Genomic DNA, 24,400 nt, shown 5'->3' on the forward strand with positions numbered 1-24,400 from the left:
GTATGAGCTTTTAACAGCATTACGTCCTACCACATGAACACAACTTTCTTGCCCTATCCTGCTTTGCTCTCTTGGGAAATCCTCAAAATTCTAGTTTTATATTTTAGAAAAATCATCTATTGAAATCACATACATTACAGGAAATAGTCTAGTCACCACCAAATGGCTAAAATGTCATTACTCTGAAATTATGGATAGCAATGATAAGTCTGTCTGCATGACCTGTGGAATTCCAATTTAGATATCAACACAAACAAAAATTCCAACTTGAAAGAAGTAAGAGTGGGACAAGTCATGGCAAAAAGTCTGTCTTCATATGAATTCACACCGACAGGCTTCTCTGTGCTCAATTGGCATGATAATTTTTATGCATAATTCAGAATGTGGCAGAGGACCACTGGCATGGGGTGGGATAGGTGTAATGGCAGGCCACATTGAACTTCATCCCAGCTTTAGGGTGGTTTTCTGAATGCACATGATAATAAAGAGGAATTTCACTACTCTCTGATGGGTGCAGTTTACTCAGTTACTTCTACATTCAGGTGTTGTGAAGGGCAGAGGTCTAGACAATCCCTATTGCATTCCATTCACTCTATATTCACCAGAAGTAACCTGATTCCAGTGAATGATCAAGTACAACTACTGTACAAGTGCCTTTAAGGAAATCATGTACCTACTCAATAGGAAACATGTTCAGCTGCTCTTTTTTGATGCATGCAGCTGTGTCTTAGGTGATGAGAAGCTGTGTACATATGTGTGAAGGTGAGAAAGGTAGACTTGGAGGGAATCAGTCATTCTAGAAAAATATTAATTCTGTTCTGGTTATTGCATGTTATCCAGGGAATTAAAGTATGATAGCACAGTACACAAAAGTTCATTTTTGCTTCAGAAACACAAAAATTTAAAAAATGCTTTGTTGAAATTAGACCAGATCCCACATGGATTATGCTTCTTTACGTGAAAAGAATTTTACTCCAAAGAAAATTGCTGCAATACCTGAGCAGTTTAAATGCAATATAAATAAGGTCAAAATACCATTCAAAAATCATAATTCCAATCTCCTAATCTCCTTATGTGAGCACTATTGTGGGCAACACAGAGCTGAGACTCTGGGTAAAGTGAAGTTTAAGTCCCTGAACAACTTCAGGCAATTTTTACAAAATTTCACTCACCATTTTGTTTAGTGAACTAAATTCATAATTTTCATTATTCAGGAAATTGACAGAGGTAATTTTTCTGGGAAAATCAAATATCTCTGGTGGGGAAACTTAACAACAAAATGAGAACATCACCTGGTTTTGAAGGTGGTTCTTATAGGGCAAGCCTCTAATGGGATACATATGTCTCTCCATCTGGCTCTGTATGTGCGTAATGAGCAGGATTTCCCCATGCATTTTAATTACTGTTCTGGTAGCTCCAAAGGGAGATTCAAACCACTTAATACTTGAGTCTCCCTATCCTAACATCCCAGGCCACATTGTATGGGGCTCTGAGCAACCTGGCCTGCTGAGTGTCCCTATCCATGGCAGGGGAGTTGAAACTAGATGATATTTAAGGTACCTTACAATCCAGGCCGTTCTTTGATTCTGTAACAATTTTGTGACTATTAAATTAATCAGTCTCTTCTCCCAAAATTATGCTACTGAACACATAATAATGTAAACTTCACTATCTCTTTCTGGTAAATTAAATCACATCTAAAGAAATTTCCCACAATATCTAATGTTGTGGCCAGTTCTGAAAATATTTGTGCTTTTTCAAAGAATTATTAGAGATAAGTTTTCTTCTTTCGGTTCTTCTTTTTTCCATATATCCGCAAAGGCGGTGGATGCTCTTATAGGGTTAATTTTCTTATCTTTTGGCTTTAAATTCATGGAACACATTGTGTCCAGCCTTAATATTTTACACTGTAAGCCATATCATCTTTTATCTTTTATTTATAGTGAACCTCATATTAATTTCTCAATAGCAGCTGGCGCAGCAGGAGGGACAAGGCATTGATCTTCCAATTTATCCACTACTCTTACATATCCTGAGGTCGATGCAGTCTAGGGAGACTGATGGGCTCTGGTATCAGTACAGCGGGTGTGTGTTTCTCATGCATGAAAAGCATCAACAGGAAACCAAAATGTGACAATTGACAGTAATATTGGAAACCTCTGTAATAAAAATAAAAGGGTGGTCTTCAACAATGTAATGGAATACTGGGTATTCCATAATAAGAAATCAGCCATGTAAAAGTTTGTAAATATAGGTTTGTGAGATTCTGTACATTTGCAACAGCTATGTAAGAATGCACATTTTCACGTGCATAACATGCATATGTGTGTTTACTCTCACCTTACAATATGAGTCACAAGGTTTCACTTCTGTGAAAAGCATCAAATTGTGACTTTTATTTTCATGCATACAGCCTGATAGGGACAGACCTCTGAAGGATCAGAAAAAAAAAAAAGAAAATATATTCTTATCATTTCACATTGCTTGGAGTTGCCCAACAGGATTTGAGTATCCTGTTGTATCACCTCCAATTTATATAATTTTAGAAATAAGTTGATCTGTATTTTTATCAGTTATAAACAACAGATGACTCCTAATAACACCAGTTCTGTCTCCCATCTCTGGTTATATGAAGCAAAAGAGGGAATGCTAGCCCTAATCTAATGTTTGCACTTTTTGCAATCTACCATAGGCAGGCTATAGGACCTGCAAAGCAAAATTTCACACAAACATTATCACCTTTCTCTGCTCAGTGTGTCTAAACACAGAAATGCTGTTCCTCTCAAATGAATAAGTATCTATCTAAAATTTGCTTGTTTAATATGTGCAATAGTGGAACTGACTCTTCAAGGAATTTTGAGTAGAAATCGCTGCATGACTCCACGCTATGGAAGGGTACAGGTAAAATTTTAGTTTGTGTTTCTAATTTTGGAACATACAGAAAATTGTTAGAATCAGTGTAACATTCATTGCCTTTTCTCATATGTAGCTTCTTCTGTTTGGGTTAATTTATTTTTCTCCTTTATTTACTATCTTTCAATTACCAAGAAAAATATTAGCAGTTCATGCAGTTCCACCACAGTGCTAGAGCCTTCTGGCTCCACAGCCCATGACCCAGATAGGTGGATCTGGAAGACACAGGTTTTGGATTCAAAACCAGCCCTCCAACTGGTGATTAAATAACAAGAGAGAGAGGGAGACAGAGGGACAAACGTTCTGTGACATGACCTGTGTACACGGCAAGGGGACATACTAAGACTAAAAAAATCCACATTAAAGATGGAGTTATTGCAAGTGATATGAAGGTAGGATTGCCAATACAGAAATAGACTGCTCATTTTGGGCTCCATCAACTGCTAGCAGTGTTCAGGTACATATTACTTATGAAATTAAAATTACTCTCATCCCCTATGGGTTTTAAGACATCAAAAGGAAGAGACAAGTGTGGTATCTTTCTACCAGGCACTTGGAAAGCTGTGGAAGAAAAAACTCTTCTACTACTCAGGATATTCTCTGGTATTCCTGGTATGGTGGCACAGACTCACTCCTTTTAATAGTCCATGATGTAGTGTTTGCATGAAAGATGCCATGTGACCTGTTGAGCTTTATGTAATAATCCTACTGTTTTTCAAAAAAGCTGACAGTTTTAATGACCATGGTAAACAGAATATCTTACTTAAAACCCACAGCAAAAGACTATGAAGGTTTTAAAGTATAGCACAGAAATTGCAAGAAACTACTGTGAGCTGTTTTTCTATAAGGTTTTTTCTGACTATGAAGAATTTTTATTCCTGAAGAAATTCAGATTACTATAAAGAATCCCTGCTTTTGAAATGTTATTTGCTAAGAAAGGATGAGAAGCTTCTGAACATTTACGCAAATATAGAAATGTGCTTAGTCTGGGGTTTTGTCAAGTTTTTAAAAATATTTGAATATATTATTAGGTACTCTCTTTATCTGGGAATAAAACAGGAGATGCCGATAAAATGAAAGAGACACTTCTTGTAGCATTTCTGGACATATTCAGTAATAGACGTGCCAGAGAATTCACAGGTGAGACTGATTTTATGATATTTTCTTCTTAATTTTTTTGCAATTTTGTTATATTTTATGCAGTTCAATAATATCTTGGGTGTTTTAGGTACAGGTGAGATAAACAGTGCATAAACCCCACCAAAACAGCTTCTGTCCCGAGGTGCTTGCAATCTGAGTTCATGCAATGGCAAGAAGAAAGAGAAAAACAAAATGGAATAAAAGGAGAAAAGACATAGACTGGGTAATTTTGGCTGTCTACCAGTTCAGAGATGGCATACATGCTTCGCATTAATTTTCTGTGGACCCAAAACTTGTCCTGTAAAATATTTTGCAGGTTTTGAGGGAAAAACAAAAGAGAAAAACTTTACATTTTGTTGAAGTTTGCTTTTTTGTTTACCATTCATATCAGTAGTAAGGGATACACTTAGACTCTTCTTATCTATTTTTTCCATTCTGTGTGTGCCCCATTTTTCTGAACTTTCTATTACTGTGAATTGTCCTGTAGTATATATGGTGCAATACCATTAGTATTTATTTGTGCTCATGATGATTACACGTGGGAAGATCAAACTGCTACTGCATGGCTGAGAGCATATATATGAACAATTAATATACAAATGCTTTTTCCACATCTCTGATGCTGTCAATTTACTGCTCCAGTTCCTACAACCATCCAGTCCTTCCCTTGCAATGTTCTGTTCAGCCTCTATCCTTGACATTTCCCTCGATCTGAATGTCATTAATGAATTTCTCCAGTTTTTGGGTTTGTTTTTTTTTTTTTTTTTGTTTTTTTTTTTTTTGTTGTTGTTTTTGTTTTTAGTGAGTTCATTACTGAAAATATTAAGATAAAATTTTTCCTAAGATTCTTGAGGAATTCCCCAAGTAACATCTATTACATGGTGTACTGTATTTTAAAGAATATTTCAACCAATATGTTCAACTTTTGCAAATCCCAAAAGACATTAGTTAATGACAAACATGAAAATATGTAAGTAACTGTAAAAAAATTGAACTCTCATTTTCTCATTTTCTTCCTTTTTTTATTTTAAATTTAATCAACAATTTTCTAAAGCAGACACAACAACCTTGCATTCTTGCATTCTGAAATAGGAAAAAATTCTTGTATTAATACTGCTACATCCCATGTGCCAGGTCAAGTCAGTTCCTTATGTAATGGAGACCAGGTGCGGGAATTGTGATAGTGAACCTTGGGGAATTAGTTTAGAATGACAGGATAGGCTCTTTTGGCTCTTTTATATACTATATATATATATATATATATATGTATATATTCACGAGTTGTTTTGCCTATGGGAAAAAGGAGGGTGGTTCTTTCAAAACTAGGGAGACATCTATAACCACATTATAAAAATATTTTAGCATTACTTTTTTTTTGCCAGCAAAGAAACAAGTAGGAAAGAGATTATTTTATTTTCAAAGTTTATTTTACCTTTCCAAAGTAAGACATTTTCAAATCTTCTGCCTCTGGACTCTCTGGTCCTCTGTTTTGTCTTATACAACCCAGATGCTTTCACATTGCACCTCTCTAGGATGTTTGAAGTTTGACCTGACTACTCTTGTCCTCCTCCAGAATATTTCATTTAAAGTGTTTTCTTATATAGGTGGAGAATGAGAACCTTGTACAAAGGTGTGTGCATGTGTATGTGTGCTATTATCCAGTTGATAATATACTGTCAACTACAAAGAATTAAATTGCAGTCTGTATTAGCAGGACATGGGACATCAGCAAGGTGTGGGGCCATTGGGCAAACGCTTAGCACTGTTCCTGATGCCATGCAGCTGCAGCAACAGGGAGGAGGAGGGACCCTCAGGAAGGTGTTGCAAGGAACACCAGAGGCACCAGGTGCAAGGGATGTCGGATTATACTCCCAGCCCCAGGGAGACCCTGTCCTTGCAGTGCCCTTTCATTTTTCAGTTGTTATACAGATTTGGACCCAGCTTATTACAGGTAACTGGTAACGCAGACAAGTTGTAGAAGAGAGTAGAGTTCTACAATGAGTAAGAGTAGTAGGATCTTATGTTGAATTCAGAAAGCAGTAATAGTAGCCAGATGGATAAAAATAGAATGAAACATAGCTTGCCATGCATTTTGGGAAACAAATGGCTGTAGAACTAGGGCACTATGGAATTTCTGTGGTAAAGCCTCCTTTCTTGGTGCAAACCAAGGAAGACCAAGTATGTAGGTTTTTAAATTGGATGTGATAGATAATTTATGAATTTTCCATTTTTCCATGTTGGAATCCATGTACTACACTCCTCACTGCACCATATGGTCACCTACAGCAGTGCACTAGACTGTAGACCTAATGACATCTGCTCTTTTTCTTCCTGCCTCTGCTCTAGGTTAGAAAACATTTTAGACTGGACCTACAGCACTGCATGAACTTGCTTTGAGAGAAATATGTATATATAAATATAAAAAAATAGACACATTTATTGATTGTTTTGAATTCTGAAGGGAAAACTGCTAAGATATATTTATAGTGCTACTATTTCTCAAGAGTTTTGATTCTAGGATTTTTGTGCTAAATCCTGAGAGACTTACAATACATCATATTGTAGAAGGAATAAAAGGAAGCATGTTCTAGGTGAAACACTCAACTATCCAGCAGGTATATGCCCCAGGTATTGCTCCTGTTGCTGTCCCTAAAAGCGAGATTTATCACCCAACGTGCAGCAAAGCAGTCTCACACAAAGAGTTAAGGTATTTGTTTATTTCATATTTGCACCAAGATGGGAGCTAACTGGTAAATCCACAAAGCTAGAACTGATTCTCAAAACTTTAAATATGTTTTAGCAAACAAAAAATCCCCTTTCTCTTTGCTGCAAGTTACTTAGCTCTCTTAATTAGTATTCTACCATCTATTGGTTAAATGATTCTCTCTCTTCTCATGCTAATCAGACAGCATGCTGGGTCTTTCTCTGGGGTCAATAGATTTGTTGAGTCAGTGGTTGTGAGGACTTAGAGAATGCCACTGCATGTCTCAGAACACTGTCAGAGAAGGAAGTTCCCACAGATAAACCACCACAGCAGAACTCATTATATATTTCAGATGGCAGCAACAGGAAAATGCTTATTTTCAGGCCTTGTGAGGCCGATCTGGACAATACATCAAGAAGAAAAATTCCCATGTAGGAAGGCAAAGTATGGGAAAGGAAACAAGTTCTTATGTAGATGCCATCTCAAGTTGTGGGAATGGTGTTTACACCCTGTAGATACTCGGGATACTTTGGGATTTGTAAAAGTGGTATCTCTAGAGGAGTGACTTTGGGGATCCCCACAACCAAAACGACCAGGGTGAAGGTCCTGCAGGACACTGGTGGTGGCAATATCTTTGCTTAATCTCTCTTGCTCTCCATCTGTCTCTCTAAATTAAGAGCTCTGATGTGGTCAAAGACTACAGAGCTCGTTGTGCTCTTACTGTATGCAGTTCTGCACAACAGCTTATCCTCGTTGAGCTATAGAACCAGATTTACATTCTAAATTAAAAAGATATGAAAACTTCCATTTCTTCATGGAATCCATTGAAGACTCTATAACCAAAATTTCACACATATGTATACAATGAGTCCAGAAATTAGGGTTGGTCTTGAGAAAGAAGCACAGGTGAAAGGGATTTGGATTGCTTGTGGAGAGTAGGCTCAGTGTGAGTCAGCAATGTGTGCCTAGGTAGCCAGCAGAGCAAGCCCCATCTCAGCATGCACCACACCTAGCATCACCAGCCAGTCAAAAAATAGGATCATCCTGCTGGATTGAGCAGTGGTGTGGCCTCACCCCAAGTCCTGTATGCACTGTTGGGCACCAGAGTTTTAAAATAATGTGAAGGTCCATGAATACATCCAGAGGAGGAGAACAAAGCTGGTGGAAGAGCTGGAAGGCATTTCTTGTGAGGAGAGGCTGAGAACTCAGTTTGACTAGCTTGGAGAGAAGGAGGCTGAGGAGTGAACTGTGTACAGGATGGCCTGTACAGCTTCCTGACAAGGGAAGTGGTGAGGAACATGCTGACCTTTTCTCCCTGGGATTCAGGGACTAGAAAATCAATATCAAGAGGTTGGTCAAACCCTGAAACAGGCCTATCAGGCAGGTTTTTAATGCTCCATGCCTGCCAGCGCCTTAAAAGGAAACCTTTGGTCAATAGCCTTCAAAATATTCCGCATATTGCTCAGCTCTTGAAGTGTTCGGAGTCTTAAACTAAATGGTCACCGTAGGTCACTTACAACTGCGTCTTCCTTGTTCCAAACAAATGTTTGTAAAAGCTGCTGAAACAAATGAAACCAAAAAGTGTTTTTCTGATATTGCAGCCTCTTTAGAAATGTTTGCTACATTTCCAGTGGCCTTGCTTTCTCTTCTGGGACTTCAGCCAGCATCCTTTCACAGACTTGTAAATGTTGTGCTCTCGGTTGTGGTCACTCAGGTCTTGAAAGCCTTCAGACTCAGGGATACCACAAACTCTCTGGGCAGCTCACTCCTCTTCAGTGCTTAATGATTCTAATGGGGATTTTGATTCCTCTTACAGACCTCCATCTTGAATCTTTCTAGTTTCACAAGGTGCTCCTGTCTCTCATTTCCTGGTCAGGAAGTGCTAGGAAGAGACTGGCCCCATCCCCTCTATGACCTCCCCATAGGGACTGTGGTGTGCTGTCTGGTGCTCCAACACCTCCTCTGCTCCACAATGAAGCCCCAGCTCCACAGACACTCTTTGACTCTCCTGAGCCTTTCCTGTTTGCTCTTTCTCTTTCCTTCCTGGGATCCCAGCAGGATACAATGTCCAGATGAGGTCTGATGAATGTTGAGCAGAGGGGATCACTTTCATAAATTTATATTAAAACCTGAGTTTTGCTAATACCTCTGACAATGATTCTTTGAGCAGCCTAACCACTCTTTTGTGACACTTGAGTGTACAAATGTTTTTTTATCTAAAGGCTTGTTCAACTCCATTCACTCCTTTTTTAATTCTTCTCTAAAATTGTATTTTCTATCAAGGGTCTGAATAAGAAGTATCCTGCATTTAGGTACAAGTCTCAGTCATCCACAGGCAGCATCTTTTCCTACCACTCATTCCCATCTGTTGATGTCAGTCCCATGAACTATTGTCAATCACCTTAGTGTCTGTTACCTATCCAGCTGCTCAGCAAAATTTATCATAGTGTTATTTCTTTAGTTATTTAAATCATTGGCAGGAAAAATTGCTTCTGTGTGGTAACTGATAAATTATCACATTTCACTTGCTCAATAGGATATAATTGAAATCATAGAAATACAGCAGTATAAGACAACAATGAGACAGTAGGTCATGAAGTGAAGCAGTAGAGCAAGAAAGAGCATTTTAGCCTAAAGACTGCTTTGTGAAGACTTATGCTGATTACAATCTTCTGGAACAGGCCCCCAGTTTTACAAATTGGAATATTACAATGCATACTTCTTGATATAGATTTGTCAAGTGAGATGTGCTAAAAACAGAGACATAATTTTCAATTTTACTTTGTTTTACCGAGCACCCTGAGGAAATCAGTATCCTCATCAGTAAAATGGGAAAAGTAATACTTATCCACCTTTGACAACTGCATCATGACCCAAGGATCAAAGTGCTATGCATAGCTAAGTATTTTTAGTATTACTACTTTGATGTGTAAATCACAGACACAATTGGCTGTAACTGTCTTTGAAGTTGTTCTGAAAAATTATACCATATTTCTCTTCAGCAGTAATTTAATTTGTGAATTAGTGACATGACAGACCATAAGAATCTGTTTGGAAACCTTCCAATGGGTTTTCTCAATGTGTCTGCTGTGAACATGTACTTAGTGTTCAGTAGGCAGCAAATGTCCTCAAATTATCATTATTCATTGCACCATTTTCTCAGTGAAAGAATTTGTGTAATTGTTGTTAATATGAATAATTTTATGATCTGGTTCAATTATCATATATTATATTTACAAAACCAAAATTGTTAATAATTTAACCTAGCTACTCCTACCTTCGGACTTGTTTAGTATGGATGCAGTTTTCCTTGGAACTAGGCAGATTTGCTACAGGCCAGAAGACTTCTGAAGCCTACATTTAATCAGAAAATACAGTCAATAGTCCTTGGACCACCCAGTGAATTTAATTTTTCAAACAATTACATCATCTTCCAAGAAGAAAATTCAAAAGGAGGCATGATGTCCTTCTTTTGCCACTCCCACATAACAGCTTTTCCTGTGTGCATGTGTTTCTGAGTGTTGCATAAAATGGTTAAAATGTTGTGTTAGCTGAAAAATTTTGATACATATTAATCAATAAATTACTTTTCATCCTTCCATATGCGAATCTAATACTATGATTGAAAAAAATATTTCAAATAATTTTCAAGTTTGTGGAGTAGTCCTGAAACAAAGCTTTTTAAAGGTCAAGTGACAAGTCAAAGTAAAAGCAGACTTCATATGGCATCATAGTTTGATAAAGAAGAACTTGGAGATTGTGGCACTCCATGTTTATGATGGTCAAGACACTTTGAAAATCAAACTGATTTCTACAGGATTAGCCATGTTAGGTCATGTGACCAGGTAGTTTGAGAAATGGCCAGAGTGGTTCTCAGTAAGAAGGAAAAGAATGAAAGACTCTATTTTTCACAATCTTTTGCTGTCATTTAAAATACAAAAACTGCAACAGCCATTCTTTTAATGAATGTTAAAATATTAAATATTTTCTACCATTAAGTCTTCTTTGACACTATCGCACTATTGTTATACTACTACAAAAATAGCTTCTAGTCTGTAAGAATATATTTAAAGCATTGCTAAGTCAAACAAATGTCTGAGTCAAAAAATAAAATAATATTGGTTTTATTTAATTCTAGATTTTTTCTTGACTTTCCATGCAGAAATGTGTTTTCACAAAAGCTGCTTCAGATTAAAGTTAAGAAGTTATAAATAGCCAAAATATCTTTTTCTTACTTTAGCACATTTAAAATTGCAGAATTTGTGACTTGCAAACTGCAGAGCTGATTGTCTCCACTAGGGCTTAGTTTGCAGTTCCTATCAGATTTTAAACACAATACTGATGACAGCTTGTCATCATATACAGGAATAAATAGAAGATATTGTAACAAACATAATTTTAAACTAGAGATTCATAAATGAGATTTCAATAGAAAACTTAGGTTTTTGACTTCAGAAATCTAAATTCTTCGGTGGCAGTTTTATATAAATATTTTAGTTGTCTCTACTCAAAAAGAATCCATAATGCTCCAGTTCCTAGAATGAATTATTTGTTTCTTAATTGTGTTGATATGTCTGGTCAGCCTTCTGATGGAAATATTTTTTTTTAAATACACAGGAGTGCTGTTATCTCAGGAGATAAGAACTGTCATATAAATGATTAAAATAGGCAAGGTAGTAAGTTATTAAGAGACAGACTATACTCATTGTCTGCTACTGAGAAATCAGTGGCAAAAAGGACGTTCTAATTATCTAATCTATCATCCTGTCAATGATTTTTCTTAACTTTTCCAATGTTTTGAGACATTTGAGATAATTCAGGTTTATTTTCCATCACAGTGAAATGCTATGGCTAAACACTCCTGATATCTTCCACTACATATTCAATCACTTAACATTACCCTATTATTTTTAATAATACACTAGGTTATTCTAGCTTAAATTTCTTTTGATTTTGGAATATCCAGCCCATGAGAAATTAAAATACTTAGGCAGATAGGTATTTTTGAATCAAGAATGGTTTGAAAATTCAGAAAGTATCCACAGAATGATATTTGTATTTTTAAATGTTGAATGATTCCATTTAGTTGTCTGACTACCCACAGTGTCTAGAGGAAGTGGAAGTGCAACAGTTCAGGCATTCAGATGGAATGCTATGTTTTATGATGCAGACATAGACTGCACAATTAACTGAGGTTGTAGGGAAGAAGTAGACACTATAGCACCTAACTATCACCTTAATGCTAAGACATACTTCAGACAGAGTGTGACTGACTGAATGTACATTCAAACAGAATGTCCAGATAAAACAGAAGAAAATAATTGCATTTGATTTGAAGAAACTGTAATACTCTGAAGTATACTCCCTTAATCATAGAAAGAATACACTTGAGAAAACCTTTATGGAATATGTTCAAATTGAGGAAAAGCTCTTTTGATACAAGCACATTTTGGTAGGACTTTTGACTTAGAGCACCACTGGCAGTAGCTCTCAGTGACCCTGGCATTTACCACGCATTTGTGATTCTATTCTGCTCATGGAGGACCAGGAATTCTAAACCTGTTACTGGTGGCCCTGTAAAATTTTCTGTGATGACTTCTGCTTTGGAACTTCTGCTGGGAAACATCTATTGAAAAAAATCTAATTCCATTTAAGGTTTGTCTACACATCTGCAAAAGACATATTTCTTCAGTTGACTTTTCCCTTGCCAGATACCCCTTTGGAGGCAATCACATCACAATCATCGCTGTTATGATGGGGAAGATTATTTTTGTAGAATCAATTGCTTTCTCTCTTGTTTATATTGTCATGTTTCCAGTCATCCACCTGAAGATATCACTAAGGAGATTTCCTAAGTGCTACATCTGTAAATTATATTTGATGTCTCTGGCAATCAAACCATGCACTTTCATCTATGCTTTGCGTGAGATTATGTTTCAGGGAGTAAGTTACGAATTTTAAGAGTACAGCAATTTTTAATTGCTAACCTTCCAGAAAATTTCGTCACATAGGACAAAGGTGCTCAAAGAGCTTACAGTTCAAGAATAGACTCTGATTATTGCTGTTGATGTGCATGATACAATATTAGGAAACACAGTAAGTACTTAAATATCTACTTTTCTTCTCACTGAACAAAAATTTCAGCAAGGAGAGTCACGTAATAAAGTTTGAAAAATAATTTTCCTTAGCTCAGAATTTAATACCTTTTGGTTTGTTTAGAAATTAAGACAGAGTTGCAGTTCTGATAAAGTTAGATCCTTTTAGGTGAATTTAATATTATGCTTGACAGGATGGAGTGTGGTTTTATTCCAACAATATCAGAACACACTATTAAAATCACATATTATTTTCACTGAGATGTTATCTTTCTAACATTAAGAAGTCATATTTAAAATTTTTTAAAAAGGTTAATTTGTTGACCTCAAGTTTGTTTAATTGCTACTAATACATTTATGCTAATTAAGCATGCTTTCTCAACAATTCCAGGAGGAAAAAATAAAGCCTTTAACGTTCCTCCTAATCCAGTGCCCTGGGCTGTAGGCTTCTAATTATTTTATTTTAATCTACCAATTATATGCATTATAGCAATAAATATGTCATAAAGAATCTGTCATTTTAGCAGCCCTTCACCTGCCATTGCTTTAAATCCTATTAAAATACACAAGGCAGTATCTTTCCTTAAAATGTCAAAAGCAAGAACTGACTAAAACATTATCAGCATTTTCCTGTTGATGAGACTTTAAAATCTTCAATCTCAGTTGTCCTTGCATAATAGTAAATATAATATTGAGGAAGTACAGAGTTACGTCACACAATAAATATGTTTTATCCCTTAGATATGATTTTTAACTTTCAGTCCTTTGCTTTTAAACATTTATAATGGTCTTAAAATTTTTCTCTACTCAATTATAAAAGAGTTCTTCTCATATTTTGCAGGTGTTAATAATCTGCACAGTCCCAGCCTATTAAAATGATAGAAAAGAGTGCGTTAGAATTTCCTTCTATGAATTTGTTGTTTATGGAGAAAGTTTTGACAGTCTAAAATTGCAGTAGAGGTTTGTATCTTTCTGAAACAGTGTGATTTATTGACAAAGACTTTTATGGTGACTTAGTCTGCATCAGAATTTAACTCTCTGTAGCACACAATGTAGCTTTCCAGTACCAATACAATCTTTGAACACAAAGTTAAAAATGAGAAGCAGTACCTCAACGCCCCCAGCAGAGAAAAAACTATTGTGATTTTTTACAATATACATGTATTCAGTATGACTTGTGTGCTTTTTTATTTGGGGTTTTTTTGGATTTTTTTGCCTCATAATTTATAACAACAAAACAAAGTCATATTTATTTGTTTCTTTTAATATTTTTTTATTCTGGGTTATGTTTGTAATAAAAAATATTGTCTGAGAAATAGTGAGGAAAGATCTTATAATCAATAGTTCTTGTGCTTTCCACAATATTAAGTGAAAGAAAAAGCTCTTTTCATCTGAAAATATTAAATTTACAAAAATGGTGAAAGATAATTACGATATTTTCATGTCCATATTTTATATGGTATTGACTGGACTATACAAATAGATATAATCACATAATTCACCAGAATATGGTATTTTATGCTTATACTTTTCTGTGGAACTATCACATGAGTAGAAATGCATACTCATCTCAAAAACACTTATTTTTTTTCTGATTTATTGGATGATTTTTGAAAAAGATCTTTTTGGTTGTTTTGATTTAAAGTGAATGTAAATTACGGATATATGAAAATTCATTCAAATCTATCTGTATTATAATAGACAAGATTTTCCCAAACTTCAGGTCTGAAAATCAGTCAAGAGAAATTGAATGCAAATCTAATTACATATGAATTTCCCCTTTTATAAAGTCCACAGGCAAATAAAGGTTGCCCGTTTTATGAGGAAGAGCTCAGCCTCTAATCAGGCTAGAAAAAAACCAATTCTGATGTATGTTATGCATAGAATGTAACACAATAGTACTATTAAAGTTTTGTCAGACAATTAAACTTTATGCCAAGCTAATTCAATTTTGTTACTGTTTTATTAAGTTCTACAAAAGCATCCAATATCTGTTGTCTTCAGTAAATCATAAGTTTCACAAAGCCTTCCTTTACTCAGACTCCTTGTTCTGCTATTTTGATATATTAAATATCAAGCAAAAAATTTTCAGGGTCATAAATCCAGAGTGATAAAATTAATCTTATTGCTGAAGAGGAATAAATATTTTATTGCAATTTTATGAGTTTTTGTTCCCTTTTCACTTGCAAGTAGGTATTGTTTAGTTGTACAAAGACATTTAGCTGCTAAAAAATGTATTAGAAACAGTACAGCAGTAATAGAATTCATATCTACAAAGCTGTTCACTTCTCAGAATGAAGGTCCAAGAATATCAGAAGGAAACCTTAGAAGATAATATTGTTAAAAATAGTATTACACTGGTTATTTTTCTTACATTTTAGACTCCAGGAATAATTTTACTCCTATTAGTAATTTTACAATGGAATTTTTCTGAAATTGTACCTGAAAGATAGCAATGCAGTCTAATTTGCTGCAATTAAATGAAATGTGCAATCCTAGAAATCAGAAACGCTAATCTAATTCTTCATTTTTTTTCCTTTTTTTCTTGGAAACCCAAGAAGATTTTTAGATTGGAGATGTCCATGACATGATTGCACCTTTATCTGAGGTGCTAAGCATTTGCAGAAATGATTCACTTTGTACAAGTCTGCCACAATATACACTGCATTCAAATCCACATTATCTGATACATAATGAGCACGTTGTTTGTCACAAGTAAGGAATGTATTGGGGAGAAGGGAATGTACAGGCAGGAATTTCCACTGGAGTAGAAACAAGTGGAGAAGGATCACAGGATATATAACATATATAGTGCTATATGTTATACAGAGGGAATTGCTTCCTTCAGAGTAGCTGCAGGTAAGTAAAGCATGTCAGTTTTCTGCTGTGGTAATGTGTTGCACAGTCACTCACAAGCATCTACAATGACTCTAAAAGCTTCATTACAATTTGGCAAACATTATGTGAAGTTTGCACAGACTGTGACTTTTCCAAGGCCCCTGTTTCCAAACACAAAGTTAGTTAATTCAGTGATTTGGTGTACCGGTAAAAATATGCAGATCAACTGATGAAAATGGTAGTGTGGCTAAATCTGAAGAGATAACCCATAATAACAAAACATTGTCACCAGAAAAATGTATCTTCCTCAGAAATACACAGAAACATTATGAAGAATCACAGATCCAGAGCATTCGCAGTTTGGGGGCTTTTTCTTAATTTTTTTCTTTTCTTTTTTTCTTTCCTTTTTTTTTTTTTTTTTTGGGTATTAAGTTAGTTTAATACTTTTTCTGTGACAACATGGTACTTTTTAATGAACTATAATGATGTTTAAATTTGGAATACTGAAAAATCTTTTTTTCATAGTTTCTAAGTGGAATACCAGGTTACAAATTCACAGTTGCAAGTGGCAAACCTTCAGTCCAGGAAGGGTGTACAATTGCAAGTAGAAGCTTAAAACAAGTATCAATTTACAGAAAATCAAGAGAAGTTTTCAAAATTGCCAAAATTAGTTGAGAAATATGGTCAAGTTTGGGGAGAATAATGTTATCAGGATAGACTATATTTCAATATTCAAACTAAATACACACAAGGACCTCAATTCAAATATATTCTATTGTCCACCAAAATAAAGACGTGGAATACTCATTAAAATTTTTTTTCAGTTGATTGGGCTAAATTGTGTGTTCTCCACTTTCAGATTTTACATTAAATCCATATCAGACACCTGACTCTGTTTTCCTATTCTAACAGTTGGTCAGGAAAAGAGAAACTGAAGACTAGCTTGTGCAGAGAGCAGAAAAATATTGCAGGACACTTGTATTGAGGAAATACTCGAGCTCTTAAGAACAGAGCAGCAATATTCTAAAACAATAAAATTTACCAGTTAATAGGCTTTTTGATATTTTAGATTCAAATGTACTTTAGTGCAAGATTTTGGTCAGACCTTAGTAATCACCAATCAGGTACTCAGCCTAGGGCTTGAATACATCTTTTTCTGTCCTGTAAAATGACTTTATAGTAATGCTGTGAGACATGAAAGGGAAAGAAAACTACAACAAAACAAATGCTAGAGTATCACCATGGATAAATAGGCTTATTTCAGAGAAATCTAAGGGAGTAATCTGGGGTGGAGTGGAAACTAGGCTATTTGCTGGATGCAAAGGAGTCTTACTTGCAGAGTAAAACTAACCATAACACACTGAGCTGCATAGGCACCAAACAGTTGAAAAGAGGCTTAGGAAGCACCAGTGGACTTTTTTGTTTCACTTCAGCATGGAAACTACTACAGAAAAAGAATGAACTGTGGCTAATGTTGATGATACTATACTTATCACACAGCATAACCAATCACATTTATCTTGGCAGGAAGGCTTGGTTGGAATTATGTCTACTAGCTCTGACTGCCACCACCTTTCTCAAGAAATTGATTTCCTGAACACTGCTCACTGCTAAATCCTATGTAATAGTGTAGATTACTTAAACTAGATGTGATGTGGGAGTGGTACACAAGGAGTTGTCCTTGGTAGACTTCGGCATGATACGAAAAGTTTACAGGGTGCTGGTGAAGCCCCTCAGCCATTAGCTTTGAAATGTGTTGGCCACATTGGAGCACACCTTCAATTTTACAGAGATATCAGGAACTCTTGAGATAACAGAGGAAATATTTCAAAGTAATTAATTATTTCAAAGTAATTAAGGGGCATACCTTTAGGAAGACAAGACAGCCTATAGCCCAGCTCAGGTGCCTTTATGTCAATGCATGGAGCATGGGCAACAAACAAGGAGCTGGAAGTCACCGTGCAGCTAGAAAGTTGTGACCCTTTGGCCACTATTGAAACTTGCTGGATGAATCCCACAGCTGAAATGTACTATTGATGGTTACAGGGCAGAAGGAGGGGTGGAGGGTTTCCCTCCTACATTAGTAGATGGATGGAGTGTGAAGAGTTGCCTCTGCAGAAGAGCCATGGGCAAGTCAAAGCCCTGTGGGCAAGAATCAGTGACTGAGGCAGCAGAGGGAGCCTTGTGGGTGGTGGTGTCTACTACAGCCCCTGATCAAGCCAGACTGCTGGTGCAGCCTGCTGGCTCCAGCTGCAGGAGGCACCACTCCCACTGGCTCTTATCCTGCTGGGCAGCTTGGACCACCCTGATCCCTGCTGGGAAAATAGCACAGACAGCTGTAGGAGATCCAGGAGACTGCTGGAATGCATGGGGGATAACTTCCCAGATTATTACCCAGGTAATACACTAGGTAAGCCCTACCAGACGGGATGTGATACTGGATCTGCTGGTCACCAGCACAAGTGAGCTAATTGGGAACATCAGGACTGGAGGCAGCCCAGGCTGCAGTGATCCTGCATTTGTTAAATTTGCACTACTATCCCTATATGATAAGGATAAGAAGTGAAATTATGTCCCTGAAATTTAGGAGAGCAAACTTACAGCTCTTGAGGGGAAATAGTCAATTGGATCCCCCAGGAGACTGCCCTCATGGATAAGAGATTGCAACAGGGCCAACAGATCTTTAGGGAAGTCTTCAATAGAGAACAAGACCTAGGAATTCCCAAGAACTAAAAATCATTCAGGGAAAGCAAGAGGTTGTGTGGCTGGCAGGGAACAGTTGATCAAAGTAAAGGAAAGAAGCAAATGCACAGAGTGGAAACAAGGACAGTGATCTGTGAAGGGCATGGAGATGAAGATCAGTTATGCAGGGATGGGGTAGGGAAGGCCAAGACCAAACTGGGACTGAACATGTCAAACAATGCAATGAATAACAAGAAGTGTTCTACAGATATGTTAACCAGAAAAGGAAGTTCAAAGAAGGTGCACTCCCCGATAAGCAATTATGGAAAACTGATAACAATAGATGAGAAGAAGGCTGAAGTAGTTATCTTTTTGACCCAGTTTTCAGTGAAAATCTCTCTTCCCACACCTCTCAAGTGGCTAGAGACCAGGGAAGCAAAGTTGCTTCCACTGTAAGTAAAGATCATGTTTGTGACTGAGAATTCTAAATGTACATAAGTCAATGGGGATGTATCATGAGATGTATCCCAGTCCTGACAGAACTGGCTGAGGTATTTGCCAAGTTACTGTCCATCCTGTTTGAGAAGTCATGACAGTCAGGTGAAATCCTAGGGAACTGGAAAGGAGGAAATGTTGTACCCGTCTTTATACAGGGTAGAAGGGAGGGCCCTGGGAAGCCTCCCCTCTGTGCCAGGAATGATTCTGTAACCAGCCCTCCTAGAAGCTGTGCTAAAGTGGAGGGAGAACAGGGACATGATTCAGGACACTCAGCATGACTTCTCCAGCAACATCTTTCTCTCTAAAGTAGAGATGGATTTGGTGGGCAGACTGTTAGATGGATAAGTTTTTGGATGGTCACATCCAGAGGATAGTGCTCAATGGCACAAAGTCCTGTGGACATCAGTGACAAATTGTGGCCCTCGAGGATCTGCACTGGGTGCAGTGATTTAGTACATTCAACAGTGACACAGACAAGGGGAACAAGTGCACGTTTGGGAAATTTGCTGATGATATTGAGCTGAGTGGGGCTGCTGCTGTACCTGGAGGACAGGATTCCATCCAGAGACCTGGAGGAGTTCTAGATGTGGGTCCACTGGAATCTCATGCCATCTAACAAGGCCAAGCTGCTGCATCTGAGTTGGAGCAATCCTCAGTACCAGCACAGGCTGTGGGATGAACAGATCCAGAGCAGCCCTGGGGAGGAGGACTTGAGTGTTGAGCTATTTATGGGTTTAGGTCTTCAAAGAGGCAGAAGCAGTTATTGGTTGCTGTATATTTGTTTGTTATAGAAGCATTTCCATCTCAGAGACAGAGAGTCCCAAATAGGAGCAGCAGCAGCTCTCTGGTATAAAGTTCCAAGTAGAAGCAAAAGCTGCAGCCTGGTATAAAGTCCCAAATAAAGGAAGAAGTTGCAGCAGATCCCTTCTTCTTCTTTCGGGCAGTGATGATGGTAGTGAAGGAGAGAGAACAAGAGAGCCCTCACCCCAATACATGGATTTTTGTTTGTTAATTACCCAATGAGCTAAAAATATGAACGTAAAACATTTCTTCTAAACCTATTAGAATTTTAGTTCTATAATATGAAAGTACTGCTAATTCTTATGTATAGCTTGCATATATAGGGCAAATAGTTCACTCAAATAGTTCTATCTGTTCTATCTGAAAAATGTAAGCAATGTTCTTATTATGTTTCCATTATGTCTGGGGCTAAGTTTCTGAACTCTCACCGAGGCTAACACTTTACACTACTTCCTAGGGCTGGCTTTTTACTTAAAGCACATTCTTACTTACTTAAAACTTATACTTTTATTTCATATCTATCTGAATTAATAATATTTATATTTACTTAAAACTAAAGCTTGCACCTCTATTTCATGTCTGCGTGGCTTAATATGCTTTAATTTCTCTAAAGCTTTTAATCCCTGCATTCTGCTCTCCAAGGGACTCAGAGAGGCTTCTGTTTTACACTCAACAACACTTGGTGGTGCTGGTGGAGGAGAAGCTGCACATGACCCAGCCATGGGCACTCACAGCCCATGAAAAGCCAAGCGTGTCCTGGGCTGCATCTGAAACAATATGGCCAGCAAGGTGAGAGAGGGGATTCTGCCACTCTGCTTTGCTCTGGTGATACCCCAGCAGCCACCTGTTTTAGTGAGCTCAGGAGAGGGACACCAAGTTTTTAGAGGGATAGAGCACCTCTCCTATGAAGAAAGGCTAAGAGTATTATCATTGTTCAGCCTAGAAAAGAGAAAGCTTCAGAGTGACTAATTGCAGCTTTCCAGAACTGAAGGGAGTCTGCAAGAAAGAAGGTGCTCATGGCCATGGATCTGATGTAGTCAATTTGTCAGGCCTCACCTTATCAGGAACGCACCTACTGCTCTCTGTTCCAAAGAGATTTTACTCATGCATCTGGCTTGATTGCAGCACATTTCACATTCATGAATAACCTGTGTCATAGCCTCCATGGCAAGGTCCATCCCTCAATTAAAGCCCTTCTCTATATTGCATCCCTTCATAGGTGCCCTGATGTTTCATGGACCCATCAAGCTATAAACAGTTCACCCTTTCACTTCTAGTCTAGGTCTACCTGAAGCTATTCTGTTCTTAGCAGTCTTATCTACATGTTTGTTATTCTGTTGTTTAGTGGCATAAATTTTAGGCACATGAGCATTTTCATGATTTACATTCAGACTCATGTTCTCTATCCATGCAGTGATTTCCTGACACATTTCAGCAGCCCAGATGTGTTTGCCTCTGTCACCAATCTTCTTCCATAGCTGCAGCCACCACCACTGGGCATTAGCCTGCACCCAGGAGTCAATATAGAGTGAAGGCCACTTTTCTCACTCAGCAGACTCTAGGGCTTGTTGGATGGCTCTCACTTCTGCAAATTGTCTTAAGTTGCCTTCCCCTTCAGCAGCCTCAAGGACTCGTCATGTGAGACTCTACACAGAAGCTTTCCACCTCTCTTCATTTCCTATCACATGGCAGGATCCATCAGTAACAGAGTATAGCCTCTTTTGCTTTCTGCTAACTTGTTACATGGTGGTGATTATTGGGTACAAGTCATCTTCTTAGGCAATGAGTCAAAATTTCTGGGTTCTGGCCAGTCCATGATCTTTTCTAGGATTTCTGGGAAAATCGGTTTTTCCATTTGGATTTATTGTGTAGTTAATGTTACCCATTTACTCCATGTAACACCGGTTGCATGATGAATTGAGGGGATGTTTCCTTTGAGTATCCAGTATAGCACAGGCACTCATGATGCCAAGAGGAGACACACTTCTGTCTCAACGACTTCTGAGACTTGAAACCCCTCACAGGCTCCTAATATCTTTTCTCAGCTGGAATATAGTGGACTTCTGATCCTCAATAACTCCAACTCCAAAACCCTAATGGTCTACCTCAGGTTTCTCCTAAGGTTCCTTGCCAGAGGCTCCAGGTGAGATCCCACTCCCCAGATGCAGTGTAGAATGTACTTTGCACTGTCTGAACTGGCCCACAAACTACTGCAAGAAGCTGATTCCTGTTTGGTCTTTTCAAAGGCCTGTACTTCCTCAAGTCCCACACTTGAAGTGATTCTTCTTCCAGGTCACCAGGTAAAGGGGCTCACAAGCTGGTTATAGCCTGGAATGCATTCTCCAGAGCCCCCTCATGCCCAAAAAAGCTTGTATTTCTCTTTTGTTAGCTGGTGGAGACATAGTTGCTATTTTGTTAACCACTTTTCACTGCGTAGCCAGTGTGAAAGGGGCATTCTCTGGATCTTTAGGGACCCTGTCACGTTTTAGATCACTGTAGATAATTTCCAGCACTTCTAATTCTCTCAAGTATGGGATGCCCTCATCTGCAGTGGTCCACTTCCCCGGAGAGTTCACAGGACCTTCCTTACATGGATATCTTGCCCTCACACTTGAGAGAAGCCATCTCAAGGCTGCAAGTTGCTCATTTTTCCCAAGCCCTCTTTCAAGAAAGATGGGCAGAGACTATTGTAAGAGCATGTAAAGATGACAAGGAGGAAACAGTTTCAAGCTAAAAGACTAGGTTTAGACTAGATATTAGAAAGAAATTCTTTACTGGGGGTGTGATGAGGCAATGACACAGGTTGCCCAGAGAAGTTTGTGGACGCCCCATCCCTGGAAGTGTCCAAGGCTAGGCCGGATGGGGCTCTGGGTAACTTGGTTTAATGGCATTGGGGCAGAGGAGCTGGAGCTAGATTGTCTTTAAGGTAGATGATCCTTAATCCCTGGCCATTTTCTATGATTCTATGATTGCCTTTTAAATCTCAGTAGCAGGAGTAGTGAAATTTAGCAAACTTCAATAATACTTCTTTTTCTGGTAGTCCCAAACATGCCCTATTTTATTTTTGCATTAATTTCTCCAGGCTTCAACCTCGATTATGTATTGCCATAAAAAAATCTACAGCAGCTGTCCTTTCAGTGCATTTTGAAGCCTTCCTTTTCTTGGGGTGAAGGTGGAGGTGTTTTGGTTTTTATCTTTTTCCCTCCATGGTTACAGATAAATTCTTATATGCAGAAGAATCAGGCATTTCTAAGACAAAATTGAACTGATCTAGTAAGTAACCATTTATGATAGAACTAGCACAGAAGATGGAAACTGGGAAAATATGTTAAGGAAAGCAGTGGGGCAACCATGGCATGCATTTTATGGAGTGACATAAAAAGGATTAGAGCACAATTATGCTGCTGGTATATGGCACATAAAGTCAAACCAATTAGTACTCTTCCTACTTCTTTTAAGCTTGAAAATTAGGTAATTTGGCATGTTTTTTGCTTTCTTGTTTCTGAAAAACAAGGGATGGTCCTTTTTCATCAGTAAATGCAGCAACTTTCCCTAATGCACGTGAAATATTTAGCAGTTTAGAAAGTAAGGCAGAGCTAGTCACATATTGATATTTTTCAGTAAATCAGAGTGATACTGTTATTTATTACAAGTCTACTTCATCATTTCTAGCCTGCAGCTTCTTTAGTAATGAGAATACTAAGGAAAACAAAGGATTTCTTTTAGTGTTTATCTGACTATGTCAAATTAGAATATCACCTGCAGTTGTCTTCACTAAGTGTGTGAGTGCGAGCTTGACACTTTAACTTAGTTATTCAAGGACATGCTCTTAAAGTCTAGGCAAGTTAATAAAAATAGCTTTTTCAAGAGCTTGTGTAATTTTTTTTAACAATATAACCATCGATTTTTACACACTTGTGTTTCATAATCTCAGTCCCTGTTAGTCCATGTGCCAGACAGCAGCAAGTGCAGTAAGACAGTTCAGGTTCTCAGCTGTCAAATCAGGCAAAATCCTTCAATGGCTTCGGTGTATGAAGTCAGGAATGAATGCTTCTTAGATATAAGTGTTGAAATCTCATTAGGACCGTGTTTATCCTGGCTGTTTAAGGGAGTAGGCATGTTGTAAACATATTTGCAAGTTTTTTACAGCTTGATTCATCTAGAAACTTCAAAATGCACCTGGAACTGCACAAACAAAATCATGATGGTAAAAGAGGGCATATAAACATTGAACTATGTGGTTTTTAAAACTCTTCTTTATTTTCTTCCTGTGAAACTCCTTGTGAAAGCCTTCCAAAGAAAAGAGAGACATCATTTCTGGTACTCACACACTGGAACACACAGAGAAGAAGGGCTAAAATACTTCTATTGGCTTTCTTCTTTTTTGTCCCCTGTGCCCCAGGCTACTCCCATGATACAACAGAATGCAGGATTTTGATTATTAAAAAAGGATTTTTTTTTGAGACATGAATGGAGATTCTTCTGTGGAACAAACTTTACAGCATTACAAAATCTACAGGTTCTCAAAAATGGAGTTTGCTGAAGTGGTGAAACTGACCATCATGTTAGTTTCCATCACACAGTGGATTGCATTTCACCTTATCAAGCATTAAAGATGAGCAGTGTCTTTCAAGAATGACAGCAGACACAGAGAATATCATTGTTTTATATATATATTCATATATATATATATATATATACATTCTTTATATATATATATAAAGAACTC

The sequence above is a fragment of the Oenanthe melanoleuca genome, chromosome Z (assembly GCF_029582105.1).
Source record: "Oenanthe melanoleuca isolate GR-GAL-2019-014 chromosome Z, OMel1.0, whole genome shotgun sequence".
Classification (NCBI taxonomy): domain Eukaryota; kingdom Metazoa; phylum Chordata; class Aves; order Passeriformes; family Muscicapidae; genus Oenanthe; species Oenanthe melanoleuca.